The following is a 22,070-nucleotide window of genomic DNA, read 5'->3' as shown; positions in this document are numbered from 1 at the left end:
CGTGCACATACTTCCCACCTGGCACATCTCGCATGGGCTATAACTGTTCTGGCTTGTCAGCTTCCCTTAAAGCAAACTCAGAAGTCGTTTGTTTGGATCTAACTTCTTCCTTCTTCTTTACCCACCTGGCTTTCCACTTTTCTACGTCTCCCCATTTTTGTAACACGGTCAACAATTCTTTGATCTGCACCTTTTTCCCTGACACATTCATGTTTTCCAGATCTTTGTCTGAGAAGTCAGCTCTATAGGGTTTTTGTAATGGCTTTGATTTCGAAATATCTATTCCCATACTAGCTGCAGTGTCTGTTAATTTCTGATGGAGCACTCTGGTATTACGGGTGAGACTCTTGCAGATAAACAGCAGCTCTTCCTCGGAATAGGTATTTAATCTGTCTAACCCCACATTTCCGGCCGTCAGTTCTTCCATTTCAATTCTTAATTTGTAAATATCTAATGGTTTTGTCTGAGGAGTTTGTCTCTCTAATTCTCGACTCCATCTCTCAATCTCTTCAGGAGTCACCAATGTGACACTCTTGGTACCGGAAGTCGATTCCTTTAAAATCTCTCGTATTGAAAGGATTATGTCTCTTCTGCAAACTCCTTCCTGAGTTTCTAATCGGTAAATCCATTAAAGAAGCTTCAGATTCACACTCACTCGTTTGATCATCTACAATTAAGGGCTCTTTTCTTGGCTGCACTATAGTTGGGGTAATAATTGGGGCTTTTGGACTCCCTTGTCTATCCCCATACAAAGGAACAACTGGTCCAATAGTTACTGGGATTGTCAAGGCTTCGGGGCTTGTATTTAACTGGGAGAGTTTCTGAATTTTTTTCGGTTCTTTGTTTGGCTAGAGCCTCTCGCTCTTTTTCCTGCAGCATTCTTTCCAGGCTTATTTCAGGTACTATTTGCGGACTCAATGTTGGGGCAGTTGGATGCGTCATACTTGGTCCTTCACCATAATTTGGTTTTGGAAACAAGCTTCCTGTGTTTACGGATCTCGGTCCTTCCTCATAAGGAGGTCTTGGACAAAAGTCTCTTTCACCTGAATATCTTGATTCTCCACTAAATGGTGGTCGTAAACAGGTGTCTCTGGCACCTATGGGTCCTAGGCCCTCGTTATAGGAAGGTATTTGACAGCTGTCTCTTGCGTTTACAGATCTATTCCCTTCCTGACACAGGGGTCGTTGGGAAGTATCTCCTACACTAGACGATCTGGGTCCTTCATTATAAGGAGGCGGATTTTTCATAAACATATCATCCAATAAATCATCATCTGAATCCCCACTGGACACCCAATGCTTGGTCTTTTCTGTCTTCTTCTCTCCCGCAGGACCACCTATTGCCATCAATGGATACAGTCCTTCTACAATCATATTCTTTCTCCACTGTTTCATCTTTTTATCTCGGGTCTCTTGCTTCAATTTCAGATACCATTTGGTTAATCCTTTATCCATTCGGGGCTTGTCTCTCTCAAAAGCCTCGATCTCCCATTCCTCTAATGCTTCGTACTGCGTTAATCTAGGTCTGGGATGTAAATCATTCATTCGCGTTCTCAAATTAAAAAGGATTCTTCCATTAAATGTACCTTCTAACAGAAAAGCCAAAATTCCGTCATCCTTTGTGTACTCCGCCCAATTTTCCAACCATACGTATGAATGATACCCTTTATCAAACATCATAAAAGATGCCGGAGTATTAGGTGGCGGAATGACAACACCTTCTCTAGTTTTGATAGGCTTGTCTTTTTTGAAATAATTCTTTACTTTGTCTACTAAAGTCATTTTCCTCTTGTTTCCATACATAATGTCGTATCTATTACTTTTCCACGTATCTTTTCCAAACCCTAAATATCTTGGATCAGGTCTAGTTTCCGGAGTATACGTATGCCACATATATCTTTCCGCAAGCGATTCTGTTTACAAAATCACTCCCAATCCAAATGCGGCTTTTATTTTCGTGCAACCAATCAAATGCACGATTTCAAACAATCTCGACCAATGGGTGCGCGGCCTTTCGCGAGACAGGTTCTCACGCTTCGGCACTCACCCCTCCTTTACAATTCCAGCTCCGCTACACACCCGCGGTTTCGACCAATACCAGCGCGGCACAGAGTGACGTCAGCACAGCTCCGCTACTGACTCCCTCCCTCTCAAGGTAACGGAAACTTTTATTTCTTTCTTAAAGTGCAAGTGCTTTAGTTATTTAACAACGTGAACACATTCGCCACTGTACTCGAGTGTCTAGAAAGAAAGATTTGTTTCACTGCAAGTAAACCTCTTCTGTCTACTTTTCAAATACTACGAGTAGACCTCTTCTGCCTACCCTTCACTCAAGCATTAGAGAACCTGCTACTTCTTCGACTCATCCACTTCTTTTCGGGATATATACTGAGTCTAAAGTTTCACTAGTGAACCCTTTTGCTATCACCTAAGCTCCGATGAACCTACTACTCCTTTCTCGTGTGACCCTTACTAGGTTATATCACAACTGAAGTTTCATTAGCGAACTCGATGCTATCATTTATTCAAACATACATTCAGAAAAACCCTAATTAGTGCTTCCAGTTCTGCCTAACCTGCACCAATTTTCCTTGAGCCAGTGACCTCAAAGCGAAGTGGATTCTCTTCACCACTCGCTATTCAATTCCCCAGGGATTCCAGACAACACGTAACAATTTATTAACGAGTGGGTTAGTACATGTATCAATATAACAATAGAAAAAACAATTTAAAACATTTCATAATTTTCAAAGCAATAACACATTTGTAAATAAGTTCGAACGTTTAGCAGCAAATTTTTTCCACAATTAGCAGCAATAATTTTTTTAGCAGCATCCGACCTACTTACCTATCTTAACTTGTCCTACCCAACTTTAACTAGTCCCTATAACCATTTCTTCGACTAGTCCCTAACCATCCTCTGCTTACCAAAAAATTACTGATAGAGCGCGCAGGTCACCCAACCAACAGATTTACCATACACGTATCGGGCCCATATATTTCAATTCACCATTTTATTAATCGGGTGACCATACACTCTACTACCAGTAACCCAGTTCCCTCCTATATATTTCTATTGTACCCGACTTACCAATCCACCCTCGCAGGTACCTAATGACCACAATGAATCAGGGAGCTAGCTGTGAAGAAAAGGCAAACAACACAAATACCAACTTTATATCCTTCATAAAGACCACAGACTCCGGGGAAGTTTTGAAGATTTTATCTAGATTTCAGAATCAGTTTCAGAAAGCATTAGATTTATGACAAGTAAACAATCAATTACCAAGATAACGAAGAGTACATATCCATAAAGGAAATATATCAAACTGATCATTTATGAGTCTATAGTAAGGTGAGAATGAGGCAACAGCTAGGCAAATAATTTCAGATTAAAGGACGGGGAAGAATAAAGAGCATACTAGAAACGTCACAGTAAAATGTTTCCCCATGAAGAGGAACTACAGGTAAGGTGGAAATAGACCGTACTAATAAACTGGTGCAATAACATTGAATAAACTAAAAGATGGGTAAAACAAAGAACATCAGTATATCATGACCTGAAAAGGAAATGTACTCAAAGGATGGGTAGAAAATGGAACATGCTAGAATATCAACAATAACGTATGAGCTTTTCATTCAGTGGGTTTGCAAAAAAAGCATGGAAAATCAATATATGCAAAGATATGTCTTTATTGAAGCAAAAGACAGAAAAATGGAAAGGTGCAGTATAGAGTTTCAGCACTATATTTACCTAGAATGGTGTGAAGACCAACCCTGGCCACAGGTCAGTTAAGAACAGGAGGGACCCCAAAGGAAACCTGTCATCAGCAGGACAGCAGGTGCAGAATGGACACCCCAGGACAGGACAGGAAACCCAGATTAGGATCAGGACAGGACCACCAGGATAAGACCAGCAGCCGCAGTTTGGAAGAAACGCCTGCGCTCCACCCTCTCTGCAGCTATCAGCCAGAACCCCGATTGGGTTATCGATTTCCCCAGCAAAGTGCTCCGCCAGCACTTAAGGTTTAAAACCTCTAGAGTCTATGGAAAGTTCGGACAGAGTGCTCCGCAGCCCTCTGTATCAAGTCACCTATTGAGTGCGTTGGGTCAGTGACAGGTCAGCTATTCGGACAAGTCGGACAATTTCTCTAGCTAACCCTAGGCTAGTTATACTGTTTTGGGTCAGTGTACCACCCCCCAAATGTTGCAAGTGTCAGAATCCCCAATTTCGATTGGTCCCCAAGTAGGATAGGTCAACACACCAATCACATTTCAGTTCTACAAGCCTAAATTAACATTTCTGGGACCGCCTATCGATTTTGGGGTTCCCATTACATGCTCTACGGAATACAATGAAATAATATACATTTGTTTCAATTGCAGAACATTTCAGCTTCTTCTGGTAGGTGAGGGTGCATCTTCCCAGGCACGTTTTGGCTGAGACCTCAGGTTGGCAATCATTCAATGTCACCGGCAGAAGACTGTCATGCGGAGTACGGTAACTCAATATGGATTCACGAGTGTCTCGCAGACCCTCAAGAACGGGGTACATGAAAAGTAAGCGAAAACAAATTAAAACACAGAAATAAATGAATACACTGTATACCATGAATAGCTACTCTATACCCTTTACTTTATAATATCTATAGCATTAGGGTAAATGTGGAACAAACAACTTTGCAAAAGCAGCTTTGCAAGCACAGAGCATATGAGGAGACAAAGCGGCCATTTTAGCTGTATTGCGCATGAGCAAACATTTCCCACCAGAACTGCGAGTACGTCACGTCACGTGAGTGTGACTAACGCATGCGCAGAAGAAACCCTGCCAAGCAGCGTCCATTTTCAGTGGCAAGCGTATTAATGTTAGTAAACACATAGGCAAGCTTCACTGGGACACCCAAAATGTCAGAATAACAGGGAAATTAGTAAGACAAACAGGTTGGATTACTTTGTTACATATTACTCGAGGCTCATGAATTCAAGCAAGTCGCGTAATATGCGAATCCTTGCTCCATCACCAGTGTTGACCAGGCCTACTTGATGTGCAGGGGCCTCTGTGACACGCCGCTGGCTGGCAATGTAACAAATATCGAACAAACCCTCCAAAAGGAAAGACAGAAGCAACACGAGGGTAACAGCTTGGAGGTTCTTTATTTCAGGATTGGCAGATAACGGGCGTATGCATTTCGGCTAAGTAGCCTCCTCAGCGCCCAGTGTAGATCAGAAGGAGAGTTGTTTGCCACAAAAATCGTTCACCTGCACCAACTGACATAGTTAGAGTTGGCTCCGCCCACTGATGACGAAATTCACCTTTCGCAGTTCTCTGGGTGTAGGATGGAACTGCAACTCCCAGCATACAGCAACCTGCCGGGATCGGGCGGCCAAGTGGTTGCGCGAATGGCAGTGTGTTGTGGAACCATCTCACATGTTTCTTCCATGCCCAACGAAATAAACACACTCCTTGCGTCCCCAACTGCACAACCAGCGATTGCAGGCATCCAATTCACGGGGGTAAGTCCCCAATGCGTCTCTCCCAGCGCAGAGTTCAATGACTCCGACACAGCTTCAATTCTTCCTGCTCGCACTGGCGAGCCTGATCCGTTTCAAAAACTTGAAAGATAAAGTTTTTTCGTGCCGAGGCGAAAAAAAAGGGGAGCCAGTGTTGACCAGGCCTACTTGATGTGCAGGGGCCTCTGTGACACGCCGCTGGCTGGCAATGTAACAAATATCGAACAAACCCTCCAAAAGGAAAGACAGAAGCCACACGAGGGGAACAGCTTGGAGGTTCTTTATTTCAGGATTAGCAGATAACGGGCGTATGCATTTCGGCTAAGTAGCCTCCTCAGCGCCCAGCGTAGATCAGAAGGAGAGTCGTTTGCCACAAAAATAGTTCACCTGCACCAACTGAAGTAGTTAGAGTTCGCTCCGGCCACTGATGACGAAATTCACCTTTCGCAGTTCTCTGGGTGTAGGATGGAACTGCAACTCCCAGCAGGCAGCAACCTGCCGGGATCGGGTGGCCAAGTGGTTGCGCGAATGGCAGTGTGTTGTCGAACCATCTCACATGTTTCTTCCATGCCCAACGAAATAAACACACTACTTGCGTCCCCAACTGCACAACCAGCGATTGCAGGCATCCAATTGACGGGGGTAAGTCTGCAATGCGTCTCTACCAGCGCGGAGTTCAATGTCTCCGACACCGCTTCAATTCTTCCTGCTCACACTGGCGAGCCTGGTCCGTTTCAAAAACTTGAAAGATAAAGTTTTTTTCCCGCCGAGGCGAAAAAAAAGGGGAGCCAGTGTTGACCTGGCATACTTGATGTGCAGGGGCCTCTGTGACACGCCGCTGGCTGGATATGTAACAAATATCGAACAAACCCTCCAAAAGGAAAGACAGAAGCCACACGAGGGGAACAGCTTGGAGGTTCTTTATTTCAGAATTGGCAAATAACGGGCGTATGCATTCCAGCTAAGTAGCCTCCTCAGCGCCCAGTGTAGATCAGAAGGAGAGTCGTTTGCCACAAAAAAAGTTCACCTGCACCAACTGAAATAGTTAGAGTTCGCTCTGCCCACTGATGACGAAATTCACCTTTCGCAGTTCTCTGGGTGTAGGATGGAACTGCAACTCCCAGCAGGCAGCAACCTGCCGGGATCGGGCGGCCAAGTGGTTGCGCGAATGGCAGTGTGTTGTCGAACCATCTCACATGTTTCTTCCATGCCCAACGAAATAAACACACTCCTTGCGTCCCCAACTGCACAACCAGCGATTGCAGGCATCCAATTGACGGGGGTAAGTCTGCAATGCGTCTCTCCCAGCGCGGAGTTCAATGTCTCCGACACCGCTTCAATTCTTCCTGCTCGCACTGGCGAGCCTGGTCCGTTTCAAAAACTTGAAAGATAAAGTTTTTTTCCCGCCGAGGCGAAAAAAAAGGGGAGCCAGTGTTGACCAGGCATACTTGATGTGTAGGGGCCTCTGTGACACGCCGCTGGCTGGCAATGTAACAAATATCGAACAAACCCTCCAAAAGGAAAGACAGAAGCCACACGAGGGGAACAGCTTGGAGGTTCTTTATTTCAGGATTGGCAGATAACGGGCGTATGCATTTCGGCTAAGTAGCCTCCTCAGCGCCCAGTGTAGATCAGAAGGAGAGTCGTTTGCCACAAAAATAGTTCACCTGCACCAACTGAAATAGTTAGAGTTCGCTCCGCCCACTGATGACGAAATTCACCTTTCGCAGTTCTCTGGGTGTAGGATGGAACTGCAACTCCCAGCAGGCAGCAACCTGCCGGGATCGGGCGGCCAAGTGGTTGCACGAATGGCAGTGTGTTGTCGAACCATCTCACATGTTTCTTCCATGCCCAACGAAATAAACACACTCCTTGCGTCCCCAACTGCACAACCAGCGATTGCAGGCATCCAATTCACGGGGGTAAGTCCGCAATGCGTCTCTCCCAGCGCGGATTTCAATGTCCCCGACACTGCTTCAATTCTTCCTGCACGCACTGTTGAGCCTGGTCTGTTTCAAAAACTTGAAAGACAACGTTTTTTTCCCGCCGAGGCGAAAAAAAAGGGGAGCCAGTGTTGACCAGGCCTACTTGATGGGCAGGGGCCTCTGTGACACGCCGCTGGCTGGCAATGTAACAAATTTCGAACAAGCCCTCCAAAAGGAAAGACAGAAGCCACACGAGGGGAACAGCTTGGAGGTTCTTTATTTCAGGATTGGCAGATAACGGCCGTATGCATTTCGACTAGGTAGCCTCCTCAGTGCCCAGTGTAGATCAGAAGGAGAGTCGTTTGCCACAAAAATAGTTCCCCTGCACCAACTGAAATAGTTAGTGTTCGCTTCGGCTACTGATGACCAAATTCACCTTTCGCAGTTTTCTGGGTGTAGGATGGAACTGCAACTCCCATCAGGCAGCAACCTGCCGGGATCGGGCGGCCAAGTGGTTGCGCGAATGGCAGTGTGTTGTGGAACCATCTCACATGTTTCTTCCATGCCCAACGAAATAAACACACTCCTTGCGTCCCCAACTGTACAACCAGCGATTACAGGCATCCAATTCACGGGGGTAGATCCGCAATGCGTCTCTCCCAGCGCGGAGTTCAATGACTCCGACACCGCTTCAATTCTTCCTGCTCCCACTGGCGAGCCTGGTCCGTTTCAAAAACTTGAAAGATAACGTTTTTTTCACGCCGAGGCGAAAATAAAGGGGAGCCAGTGTTGACCAGGCCTACTTGATGTGCAGGGGCCTCTGTGACACGCCGCTGGCTGGCAATGTAACAAATATCGAACAAACCCTCCAAAAGGAAAGACAGAAGCCACACGAGGGGAACAGCTTGGAGGTTCTTTATTTCAGGATTGCCAGATAACGGGCGTATGCATTTCGGCTAAGTAGCCTCCTCAGCGCCCAGTGTAGACCAGAAGGAGAGTCGTTTGCCACAAAAATAGTTCAGCTGCACCAACTGAAATAGTTAGAGTTCGCTCCGCCCACTGATGACGAAATTCACCTTTCGCAGTTCTCTGGGTGTAGGATGGAACTGCAACTCTCAGCAGGCAGCAACCTGCCGGGATCGGGCGGCCAAGTGGTTGCGCGAATGGCAGTGTGTTGTGGAACCATCTCACATGTTTCTTCCATGCCCAACGAAATAAACACACTCCTTGCGTCCCCAACTGCACAACCAGCGATTGCAGGCATCCAATTCACGGGGTTAAGTCCGCAATGCGTCTCTCCCAGCGCGGATTTTAATGTCCCCGACACTGCTTCAATTCTTCCTGCATGCACTGGTGAGCCTGGTCCGTTTCAAAAACTTGAAAGACAAAGTTTTTTTCCCGCCGAGGTGAAAAAAAAGGGGAGCCAATGTTGACCAGGCCTACTTGATGGGCAGGGGCCTCTGTGACACGCCGCTGGCTGGCAATGTAACAAATTTCGAACAAACCCTCCAAAAGGAAAGACAGAAGCCACACGAGGGGAACAGCTTGGAGGTTCTTTATTTCAGGATTGGCAGATAACGGCCGTATGCATTTCGGCTAAGTAGCCTCCTCAGCGCCCAGGGTAGATCAGACGGAGAGTCGTTTGCCACAAAAATAGTTCCCCTGCACCAACTGAAATAGTTAGTGTTCGCTCCGGCCACTGATGACGAAATTCACCTTTCGCAGTTCTCTGGGTGTAGGATGGAACTGCAACTCCCAGCAGGCAGCAACCTGCCGGGATCGGGCGGCCAAGTGGTTGCGCGAATGGCAGTGTGTTGTTGAACCATCTCACATGTTTCTTCCATGCCCAACGAAATAAACACACTCCTTGCGTCCCCAACTGCACAACCAGCGATTGCAGGCATCCAATGCATGGGGGGTAAGTCTGCAATGCGTCTCTCCCAGCGCGGAGTTCAATGACTCCGACACCGCTTCAATTCTTCCTGCACGCACTGGTGAGCCTGGTCCGTTTCAAAAACTTGAAAGATAAAGTTTTTTTCCCGCTGAGACGAAAAAAAGGGGAGCCAGTGTTGACCAGGCCTACTTGATGTGCAGGGGCCTCTGTGACACGCCTCTGGGTGGCAATGTAACAAATATCGAACAAACCCTCCAAAAGGAAAGACAGAAGCCACACGAGGGGAAAAGCTTGGAGGTTCTTTATTCCAGGATTGGCAGATAACGGGCGTATGCATTTCGGCTAAGTAGCCTCCTCAGCGCCTAGTGTAGATCAGAAGGAGAGTCGTTTGCCACAAAAATAGTTCACCTGCACCAACTGAAATTGTTATAGTTCGCTCCGCCCACTGATGACGAAATTCACCTTTCGCAGTTCTCTGGGTGTAGGATGGAACTGCAACTCCCAGCAGGCAGCAACCTGCCGGGATCGGGCGGCCAAGTGGTTGCGCGAATGGCAGTGTGTTGTCGAACCATCTCACATGTTTCTTCCATGCCCAACGAAATAAACACACTCCTTGCGTCCCCAACTGCACAACCAGCGATTGCAGGCATCCAATTCACGGGGGTAAGTCCACAATGCATCTCTACCAGCGCGGAGTTCAATGTCTCCGACACCGCTTCATTTCTTCCTGCTCGCACTGGCGAGCCTGGTCCGTTTCAAAAACTTGAAAGATAACGTTTTTTTCCCGCCGAGGCGAAAAACAAAAGGGAGCCAGTGTTGACCAGGCCTACTTGATGTGCAGGGGCCTCTGTGACAGGCCGCTGGCTGGCAATGTAACAAATATCGAACAAACTCTCCAAAAGGAAAGACAGAAGCCACACGAGGGGAACAGCTTGGAGGTTCTTTATTTCATGATTGGCAGATAACGGGCGTATGCATTTCGGCTAAGTAGCCTCCTCAGCGCCCAGTGTAGATCAGAAGGAGAGTCGTTTGCCACAAAAATAGTTCACCTGCACCAACTGAAATAGTTAGAGTTCGCTCCGGCCACTGATGACGAAATTCACCTTTCGCAGTTCTCTTGGTGTAGGATGGAACTGCAACTCCCAGCAGGCAGCAACCTGCCGGGATCGGGCGGCCAAGTGGTTGCGCGAATGGCAGTGTGTTGTGGAACCATCTCACATGTTTCTTCCATGCCCAACGAAATAAACACACTCCTTGCGTCCCCAACTGCACAACCAGCGACACCGCTTCAATTCTTCTTGCTCGCACTAGCGAGCCTGGTCCGTTTCAAAAACTTGAAAGATAAAGTTTTTTTCCCGCCGAGGCGAAAAAAAAGGGGAGCCAGTGTTGACCAGGCCTTCTTGATGTGCAGTATAAATATATATTCACTGAAAAAAACCATAGGTTTCACACATGTTATAGTTAGCTGGACATTTCACTCATACAAAACCATTGAAATTCCCCCGTTATAGTTAGTTCAGCTTACTATAACCCGCGCGCCCGCAATCCACTGCTGATGATGTCACATATTACATCACTCATGACATGGTCATGCGCCCGAGTTATAGTTAGCTGAACTAACTATAACGGGGGAATTTCAATGGTTTTGTGTGAGTGAAATGTCCAGCTAACTATAACATGCGTGAAACCTATGGTTTTTTCAGTGAATTTCTAAGGTTTTTTAAATGCTAATTCCTACCTATAACGTGGCTGAAATCTATGTTTTTTTCAGTGAATTTGGAAGGTTTTTTAAATGCTAATTCCTAATCACAACGTGCCTAAAACCTATGTTTTTTTTAGTGAATTTCATAGGTTTTGTAAATGCCAATTTTTAAATGTATTAATTATTATATTTATTTCTTTTTATACTATTTTCCTACATTTTTATAATAATTATTTTTAGTTATTCTATTTTTTAAGTTACATTATATATTTTTAATGTAAAATAATAAAAAAACAAACTTCAAAAATACGTTTTTTAATGAATTTTTTTTCTTCAATATATTAAAATTAAATTCTATATATTTCCTTTTTCCATTTTTTTTGGGTAATCGTACGGTACGCGTACGGTGATCGCACCATCCTTTGTACGGGTAATCGTACTGTGCGCATACCCGCGCATACGTTACGAATACGTCTTGATGTTCCGCGTCGCATCGGCGCTTCCGCGTGACGTTATGCACTTTTGTACGCCGCACCGTACGCGTACTGCTCAAAAGTTTCTAATTGTTTAAAAAGATATATTTATGTATTTAATGTACATATTGAGGGAAGACATTATCTGGGATATTATGAAAATAGTATTTATTGAGTTTTAATAAGTGTATATTACTTTTAAAAGCAATTATGCAAATCGTGGCGTACGTCGTCTGTACGCGCACCGTAAGTGCACCCTACGCGTACGCCATTTGACTTCAAAACAAGAGATTTGATCGGTTCATAACACTTCCTATTCCAACTGTTGTAAGACCCCATTCATTTTAATCATTCTTCTTTGACTTTCATTGAAGGAACACCTTTTTCTGAAGGAGCTGTGTCTTCTTTGATTTATCCTGGCTGCCCAGCAAGAAGACAGTTCAGAACACTCTTCTGAGGAGGAATGTGTAGCTGAGGAGCCACAGGCAAAAAGAAAAGAGGCAATGATTTGGAAGTTTTTCACCTATCCAGATGGACAGAAAAAGGTGAATGCTCCAAAGGTCACCTGCAAGATCTGTGACACCACACTGTCAGGAGGTGATCTGAGCAAGAAATATTTGTTTGGGACCGCAAGCATGGTTCGACATGTCAAGAACCTCCATCCTCACAATTATGCGAGAGCTTGCTCTTCCCAGCACTTCAAGAGCACCAGCCACAGAGCCATCCAGTCCACATCCAAACATCAGACCGGATTTTGCAGACTTAAGAATCCTCTGTAAATTTTGTAATGAAACTCTGTGCTACGGGGAGCAATCGATTGATTTAAATATCCGGCGCAAACAGGAGCACCGTTGCTCACGCTGCTAATTTTTTTTCTTTATTTGTTCCTGTTGGACACTTTTTTGTTTGCACAGTTTCATGTTTTCTGTAAAAAAATACATTAAAAAAAAACTGTTGAAAAAATCAAAAAATTTAAAGACAAAAAAACCAGTTTTTTCAGAACTAACTTCACTGGTCAAAAAAAGAGCTATATTTGTATGATTGTGTGTAAAAATGTGTTTGAATGAATGTGTAGTGCATAAATGAATGAAAGAATACATTAGTAGTGTATGATGAATGTGAAAGTGCAGAACAATAAGGAAGTGCTACAGCATAAGTCTATAAGGTGTTTACTTACAGTATACTGTAGAACTTCAGAAGCACTTGAATGTAAGATATGAATATAAATATGTAACAAGTCTATGCTTCTTTTTGCACTGCTGGTGAAACTGTCTGGGTGAAATTCTAAGTGTTAGGGGCATATTTACAACCCCCTTGCGCTTCTTTTATGCCGCCGTTGCATCACTTTTTTGACGCAGCGGCGGCGCAAAAGATGAGCCACGGTGCAGGGTATTTGCAACGTAACGCATCTGCAAGATGTGTTACATTGTAAAGCCCTGCACTATAAGGAGGTGTCCCTGCATGGAGGGAGGCATTTTGGCACAGGAACGTCTCCTAAAAGTGGCCAAGTGAAATCTACAATATTTCCTTAGTCATTTTTGGGCCCATGCTGCGTCAAAACCCTGCGCCTCCTTGAAGTAGGTGAAAGGATTGACACAGCATTGTGAGCATATGGCCCCCAGACCATTGCTGGAGCTGCATTGCGCTTGCGATGCAACTCCAGCAATGCGCCGCCTTTACGGCACAGATATGTCACGCATCATGCCGTTTTTGTCCCATGGTGCACTGCATTGTAAATGTGGCGCATCCATGGTGGCAGTGGTATGGCACACAATAACTGGCATATCCCTGGGGATGCGCCAATTATTGTAAATCTGCCCCTTAGTGTTTCAATACAGTGAATGGATTAGTACACACTGCTAAATGGGTCACTACAGTAGTACAAAAACAGTCACAGAGTGTTTGGTGGAAGTATAAGAATACAGAGTGGAGAATTGAAGATGTGAAACACAAGTGTTCAGGTGGATAGAAGAATACATATATACTGGATAGGTGTTTGAAGCAGTTCATGTCGTAAGGCCTACTTCACTGCATCAGAATTTGGATACTAACTAAATGATTACACTTCTGTAAGGAGAGTGCTTGACTGAATTTATAAGGGCTTGAGTGTTACTGCAGTGAATGGATTAGCACAGACTGCTAAATGGGTCACTACAGTAGTGCAAGAACAGTCACTGAGTGTTTTGTGGAAGTATTAAGATACAGAGTGGAGAATTCAAGATGTGAAACACAAGTGCGCATGTGGATAGAAGAATGCATATATACTGTATAGGGGTTTAAAGCAGTAGATGTCCTAAGGCCTACTTCGCTGCATCAGTACTTGGGTACTGAATAAATAATTACAGCTCTGTTAGGAGAGTGGCTGACTAAATTTATAAGTGCTTCAGTGTTACTGCAGTGAATGGATTAGAACAGACTGCTAAATAGATCACTACAGTAGTGCAAGAACAGTCACAGAGTGTTTGGTGGAAGTTTAATCATACAGAGTGGAGAATTCAAGATGTGAAACACAAGTTTGCAGGTGCATAGAACACTGCATGCATAGTCTATAAGGGTTTGAAGCAGTCCATGGCCTAAGGCCTACTTTGCTGCATGAGTACTTAGGTACTGAGTGGATGATTACAGTTCTGCAAGGAGAGTGCCTGACTAAATTTATAACAGCTTCAGTTTTAGCACAGTGCATAGATAAGCACATACTGCTGAATGGCTGAGTAAAATACTGAAACAGCAGTGACAGAGTGTTTGCTCGAAGTGTAAGGATACAGACTGGGGAATTGAAGGTATAAAAGACAAGTTTGCAGGTGCATAGAACACTGCATGCATAGTGTATAGGAGTTTGAAGCAATCCAAGGCCTAAGACCTACTGTGCTCCATGAGTACTTGGGTACTGACTGGACGATAACAGTTCTGCAAGGAGAGTGCCTGACTAAATTTATAACAACTTCAGTTTTAGCACAGTGCATAGATAAGCACATACTGCTGAATGGCTGAGTACAATACTGAAACAGCAGTGACAGAGTGTTTGGTGGAAGTGTAAGGACTGGGCAATTGAAGGTTTAAAAGACAAGTTTGCAGGTGCATAGAGGAGTGCATGCATAGTGTATAGGGGTTTGAAGGAGTCCATTCCCTAAGGCCTACTTTGCTGCATGAGTACAAAGATACTGACTGGATGATTACAGTTCTGCAAGGAGAGTGGCAGACTATATGTATAACAGCTTCCGTATTTCTTATGAATGGAGTGTATACATACTGACTGGGGAAATGTAGGCCTGAAACACAAGTGTGAATTTGGTTACACTACTAAGCACATACTGCTGAATGGCTCACTATAATACTGAAACAGGAGTGGCAGAGTGTTTGGAGAAAGTGTAAGGATACGGACTGGGCAATTGAAGGTTTAAAAGACAAGTTTGCAGGTGCATTGAAGAGTACATGCATAGTGTATAGGGGTTTGAAGCAGTCCATGCCCTAAGCCTACTTTCCTGCATGTTTACTTAGATACTTACTGGATGATTACAGTTCTGGAAGGAGAGTGTCTGCCTGAATGTATAACTGCTTCACTTTTAGCACAAAGCATAGATAAGCACATACTGCTGAATGGCTCACAACAATACTGAAACAGCAGTGGCAGAGTGTTTGATGAAAGTGTAAGGATACAGACTGGGCAATTGAAGGTTTAAAAGATAAGTTTGCACATGCATAGAAGAGTATATGCATAGTGTATAGGGGTTTGAAACAGTCCATGCCCTAAGACCCACTTTGCTGCATGACTACTTGGGTACTGACTGAATGATTACAGTTCCGCAAGGAGAGTGTCTGGCTGAATGTATAACTGCTTCACTTTTAGCACAAAGCATAGATAAGCACATACTGCTGAATGGCTCACTACAATACTGAAAAAGCAGTGGCAGAGTGTTTGGAGGAAGTGTAAGGATACAGACTGGGCAATTGAAGGTTTAAAAGACAAGTTTGCAGGTGCATACAAGAGTACATGCATAGTGTATAGGGGTTTCACGCAGTCCATGCCCTAGAGCCTACTTTTCTGCATGAGTACCTAGGTACTGACTGGATGATTACAGTTCTGCAAGGAGAGTGGCAGACAGAATTTATAACAGCTTCAGTATGTCTTATAAATGGAGTGTATAGATACTGACTGGGGAAATGTAGGCCTGAAACAGAAGTGTGAATTTGGTTACACTACTACATGCATACTGCATAGGAGTTTCAAGCACGGCATGCCCTAAAGACTGGCTCACTGCAACAGTACATGTACTTATATGTCTGCAGACACATCAACCAACCAAATCATTCTCTCTCAATTTTCTCAAATGTAAACAGACTCACAGTTTCTTTCTAGACAAATATCAGTATTTCTTATAAATGGAGTGTATAGATACTGACCGGGGAAATGAAGGCCTGAAACACAAGTATTAAAATGATTACACTACTACTTGCATCGCCCATAGGAGTTTCAAGCACTGCATGCCCTAAAGCCTGTCTCACTGCCACAGTACATGTACTTATATGTCTGTAAACACATCAAGCAACCAAATCATTCTCTCTCAATTTTCCCCACTGGACACTGACTCACAGTGTGATTCTAGACAACAAATATTAAACCTTGCATTTTACAAAAACACATTTACTAGTCTAGAAACCGTAAGGTAACTAAACATATTCTATATATATGCCTTCTGCATTTTACTATACAATCCTAACTCATTTTTCAAATACATGAGCAATTTGCTGCATTATTGGTACCAACATTGCATCCAAAAAGTGACGCAATAGAACAACAAAGAGGCGCTAGGGCCTTGAAAATCTGCCCCACAGTGTATGCAACAGTGTATGTATACTGACTGGGAAATTGTAGATTTGAAACCTAAGTCTGATTCTAGACAAGCAACACTATTAATTACTCTTGAAGAGCTAATACCACTGCACAAATTCTAGAAATATAAATACTGCATTTTACTGTACAACCATGAGTCATTTTGCTAATACAAAGGCAATACCTAGTTTCTAATTCAATCAAAACTTGAAAAAAGGATAGATTTTTAAGCACTTATGTGTCTGCAAACACAAAACATACAAATATGCTTCTCTCAGAATAATTCCTAAATGCACACAGACACACAGTGTGATTCTAGACAAAAAATGTTAGACCTTGCATTTTATCAAAACAAATTTACTAATCTAGAAACAGTAAAATGACTGTACACATTCCATGTATATAACTACTACATTTTACTGCACAACCCTGACTCACTTTGCAAATACATAACCAATTTGCTGCATTATTTGTGCCATCATTGCATCAAAAAAGTGACGCAATGGCAGCACAAAGATGCGCAAGAGGCTTATAAATCTGCCCCAGAGAGTTTCCAGTAGTGTATGTATACTGATTGGAAAATTATAGATTTGAAACACAAGCCTAAATAACACTATTAACAGCTCTAGAACTGAAAAAGTGACTGCACACATTCTACATTTTTTAGTACTGCACTTTACTGCACAAAGCTGACTCACCAAACACATTAACTTACCAAATGCTTTTATCACAATGGTTATCCAAATGAAGACAAACTCAGAATGTGAGTTTACACACTTTAGAAGGATAAACACATTACTCTTACTAAAAACAAAATGCACCACATACATTCTCTTTCAAATTATCAACTCAACTTTCAAATTGATTCGTAGATTAAGAAAAATGCCAGTCACACAGCAGATATTCTTATACATAATCTCTCTACTTCAGTGTTCTTAGCAAAACCACAAAATGGCACACTTTCCCTCTCAATTTACACATATATACATGTTAATAACAAATCAAATTGCTTCGCACATTAATTGAAAACCAAACACACATTTCTATTGGCTGAACGTTTGAACCCTTTCAACTGACATAACTTTGAACCCTACCCCCAATTTGTTTTGTGCTGTTACCAAACTAACAGATCATGTAAAACTCAACTGACCACAGAGGTCAAAAGTTCAGCACACTGTAAAACAGTCCTCCTCAACAAGTTTAGACTCTACATAGGTATTTACTTATGAGTACCAATAAAGAGAAAAGCTCTTGGTACAACCAACCAACATCTAAACACATAAGCTTGCTAGGTATCTGAAAAATATATATTTTTTCTTTTTTTTCTTGCTATGGTACGCGTACGGTACGACTTAGAAACCTCGCACCATACGTCGTACGGCTGCGCATGGTACGCATACTCTAATTTTATTGTAAAAAAAAAATAGCCCCTAACACTAATTTTTATTATCCCCGGGGACCCCATCCCACGGGGCTCATACAAAACATTGGGGACCGTGGGGGGAGCCCCAATGCCCCCATGGTCCCAGCCGGCTCCCCACATCCTTCGGGAGCTGGCATTGCTTTTCGTAAGGGAGAGCAGCTAACATGCTGCTCTCCCTGACGAAAAGCAATCTGCTTTCCTTTTTGAAAGAGAGTCTTTCAAATAGGAAAGCAGTTTGCTATGATAGGGTGGGAGCTGCGAGGCTCCCGCCCTACCATAGCAAACAGCAGTGTCCCGGCTGTAGGCACCCCGGGACACTGCAGGAGCCGGCCCTGGGGGGTGGTGGTCCCCAGGGCCACCACAAGGATCCAGGAGGGAGGCCCCGCGGCCCCCTCCCAACAGTTTAAAGCCCCGGGGACTGGGGCATCCTTCACGGACCCCCCAATTTAAAAATGTTGTGCCCCGGGGGTGGCGGTCCCAGGTGCTGCGGGGGGGTCCGTGAGTCCCCCGCAATCATAACGTGAAAGCCCCGGGGGTGGCGGTCCCCAGGGCTGGGGGCCCCTCTGGGCCCCATTCTTATTTTAAAAAGAAGCCTGGGGTGGCGGGGGATAAGTACCACGAAAGTGACCTTCAAGTTTTTTTTCTTTTTCACGGCGTACGCGTACTGTACTCGTATCACACGATTAAAAAAAAGATATATATATATTTTTTAGACATTGCGGGTGCTTGTAGGACACCCAGGGCAGGCCTGGGGGGTCAAGAAGGCAAATAACAAAGTTTTCCTCTCAATCTACACACTCAATCTACACACATATACAAATAAATAACAAATCACATTTATTCCCACATTAAATCAAAACGAAACACATTTTTCTATTGCTTGAACTTTTGAACCCTTTCCAACTGACAACATTTTCAACCCTTGCCCCATTCCGCATTCTGCCTGTTACCATAGAAACATTTCAGGGAACACTTTACTAAGCACACAGGTGAAAAGTTTATCAAACAATGTTGCAAATCAAAACAGCAAGTGTGCTTGACTTGTCACTATACCAGCTTATCTTAAGTAACGTTCTTTTCTATCACTTTTTGTTAACCAATAAATATCAGGCTTTTAAAAAACACAAAATTGCACCCTAGTTTTCTGTGTAAAATGTTTTCAAACAAACAATCATTTCTTTGCTTTTTTCGAAACTCCACTAAACCCCAATTTTAGAAAAACCTTACTTTTCAAACTGCCATTTCATTTACAGAGACCATCTGAGTTCATCCAGACCTCTCTTCAAGATGCTTAGAGTGTGGATTGTGGGACCCAGCTATATTTTCTGGAGTCAAAGGTACGCAGAACAGAAAGGATTTCACAAAGACCTAGGTTTACCAAATGTAGACATTAAATGGATTGGACAGAGAGGGTTAAAGTGGCACCAATTGATGCCATTGGTTAAATCCTTTTTACATCTCCAACACCCTGACCTCATAATTGTGCACTGTGGTGGCAATGACCTAGGCACTTTGACTGGGGTAGGTCTGGAAATGTTTAGGAAGGACACCTTTACAGAACTGATGTCACTTTTCCCCCAAACTGCCTTTGTGTATTCCAACATATGCCAAAGGTAGAAATGGAACTGGTCCAATCAGTTTTGTCCACAGATTGAGAAATCTAGGAAACATGTGAATACATCTGTTTCTGCTTTTCTCCGAGACTATAGAATGGGGTCCATTTACAACAACATTCTGCATTTCAATATGCATAGCACCTATAGGAGAGATGGTGTACATTTTACAGATGAAGGGAAGAGTCTTCCTCATGAACTTTAGACTCTACATCGGTACTTACTTGTAGGTACTAAAATCTCCCAATAAACACAAGGGCTCTTTTTAGAGCCACCCAACCTCTAAACACATAAACTTGATAAATATCTGAAAAATATTTTTATTTTTTTCGTGCTTAGGTACGCCTACGGTACGACTTACAAATCAGGCATCATACATTGCACGGTATGCGTACCGAACGCGTAAACACCAGAAGTTATAAAGAATATAGGGAGGGGGGCTGCGTGGCCCCCCTCCTGTGGCTTCTTTTAGCCCCAGGGACCCCATCCCCCGGGGCTCTGCCTCATTTTAAAAAAATGTATTTTTGGGAGGAGAGGGACTGCGTAGCCCCACTCCCCAGCAAGTTATGGCCCTATTGCCCGGGGCCAGCCTACCTACTTTTTAAATTTTTTAAAAAAATTATTTAAAGAGGGGGCCGCGTGGCTCCAAACCCGAGCTAATTCTTGCCCCGGGGACCCCACACCCCGGGGCTGACCCTGTTCGTTGGGGACCGTGGGGGGTCCCCAATCTCTCCACAGTCCATGCCACCTCCCCGTGTCCTTCGGGATCCGGCATTGCTTTTCATCAGGGAGAGCAGCTAACATGCTGCTCTCCCTGACGAAAAGCAATCTGTTTTCCTTTTTGAAAGAGAGAGCAGGTTAACCTGATCTCCCTTTCAAATAGGAAAGTAGTTTGCTATGATAGGGTGGGAGCCGCGAGGCTCCCGCCCTACCATAGCAAACAACGGTGTCCCGGGGGTTGGCACCCCGGGACCCTGGGGGGTGGCGGTCCCTAAGGCCAATACAAAGCTCCAGGAGGGGGGCCACTTGGCCCCCTCCCAACAGTTAAAAGCCCTGGGGTTGGTGGTTCCCGGGGCTGGGGGGTCCTACACCGACCCCCCTATTTTAAAAATTAGAGCCCCGGGGAGGTGGCGTCCCCGGGTCGTGTGGGGGGCTTGAGGTTTTTTTTTTTTTTAAAAGCAACCCCGGGGGCGGCGGTCCCCGGGGCTGCAGGGGGGCAGTGAGCCCATCCGCAAACTTAATACTAAAGCCCCAGGGGGTGTCGGTCCCCGGGGCTTGGGGGCCTTTGAGGCCCTCCATCATTATAAACTTAAGCCCTAGGGGGTGGCGGTCCCCGGGGCTGGGGGGGCCATGTGCCCCCCCTATAATACGAACTTTGCCCCGGGGGTGGCGGTCCCCGGGGCAGTGTGGGGGGGATTGAGCCCCCGACACTTTATTTATATAAAGCCCCCGGGATTTGGCCCCCCGGGGTTAATTTACATAAAAGCGCGGGAGCCGTGCTTCATTTTTTTTTATCGGCAGGGTACCCGTACCATACGCGTACCCTGCGATATTTCAAAGAATTTTTTTTTTTTGGGCCTTGGGGGTCCTTGTGGGTTTCCCTAAGCAGGCCTAGTGGGTCAGGGTATCTCTACCCTGCCGCCTTTGCGTCTTTTGCACACTTCTTTTTCAGTTTTCTTGTGCCTCGGTTCTACCGAGACACAAGATTGCTGCCAACATTTCCTGGTTTGGAGTGTTGACAGACAGTTGACCGCCAATTAGCATGCAGCACGTGCTCGGAAAGGTACGCGTACGGTACTTCGTCTATAGATATATCTATGATTTTACTTTTGATTTTCTTAGAAACTACTGAACAGATTTACACCATTTAAAAAAAGCGTAATCTGCGAACCAAACTCTACAATTTTGCCAAATTTGGTGTAATTCGGTTCAGCAGTTCGGGCTGTAGCCGTGTCTAAAGGTCTCTATGGAAATTTGCATGGGGAAAACATATTTTGGGACCCCCCTTTTTTCACGAATCACCCCTCAGAGGGAAGGAGCAGAGCGGAGCGCCCAATCTTCTTTGAGAATTTCGCGAAGATTCGTCAACCGGCGCCAAAGTTATTCCAAATGGAATGTTGCGGATTTCCTAGGTAATATATATATATATATATATATATATATATATATATATATATATATATATATATATATATATATATATATATATATATATATATATATATATATATATATATTTTTCATCATTCCTACATTGGCTGTGCCCAAACCACATGTATTACAGAAGTGGACAGACAACACGAGTGCATGCTCCAAGCGAATGATGGAGATATTGATTGAAAACGCGTGGGAAGAGCGCGATGAAATAATCAAACAGATTGATGACATCATGGCAGACCTTGATAAGGAGCAAGAACAGAATGAAATTGAATCTGCAGTAAAAACTATGGATGAGAGACTGAAAAAATATGAAAAAGAAATAATGCAAAGAAAACAACGTAAATTTACACGAGATGAGAGGGATTACGCCGCCGGGCGGATTCTAACCTTTGCGAGAAAATATGATAAACCACGTAGAGATGTCCTCAAAGAGCAAACATTGACCACCTTTGAGAGACAAAAGGATGGGTCTCAAACTGAACTAACGGATTTAAGCTCAGACAATGACTCCATTGCCAGTGGGTCATCCATGACCAAT

The sequence above is a fragment of the Lissotriton helveticus genome, chromosome 1_1 (assembly GCF_964261635.1).
Source record: "Lissotriton helveticus chromosome 1_1, aLisHel1.1, whole genome shotgun sequence".
Classification (NCBI taxonomy): Eukaryota; Metazoa; Chordata; class Amphibia; order Caudata; family Salamandridae; genus Lissotriton; species Lissotriton helveticus.
The sequence above is the reverse complement of the archived record's forward strand: the minus strand, read 5'-3'. Positions refer to the sequence as shown.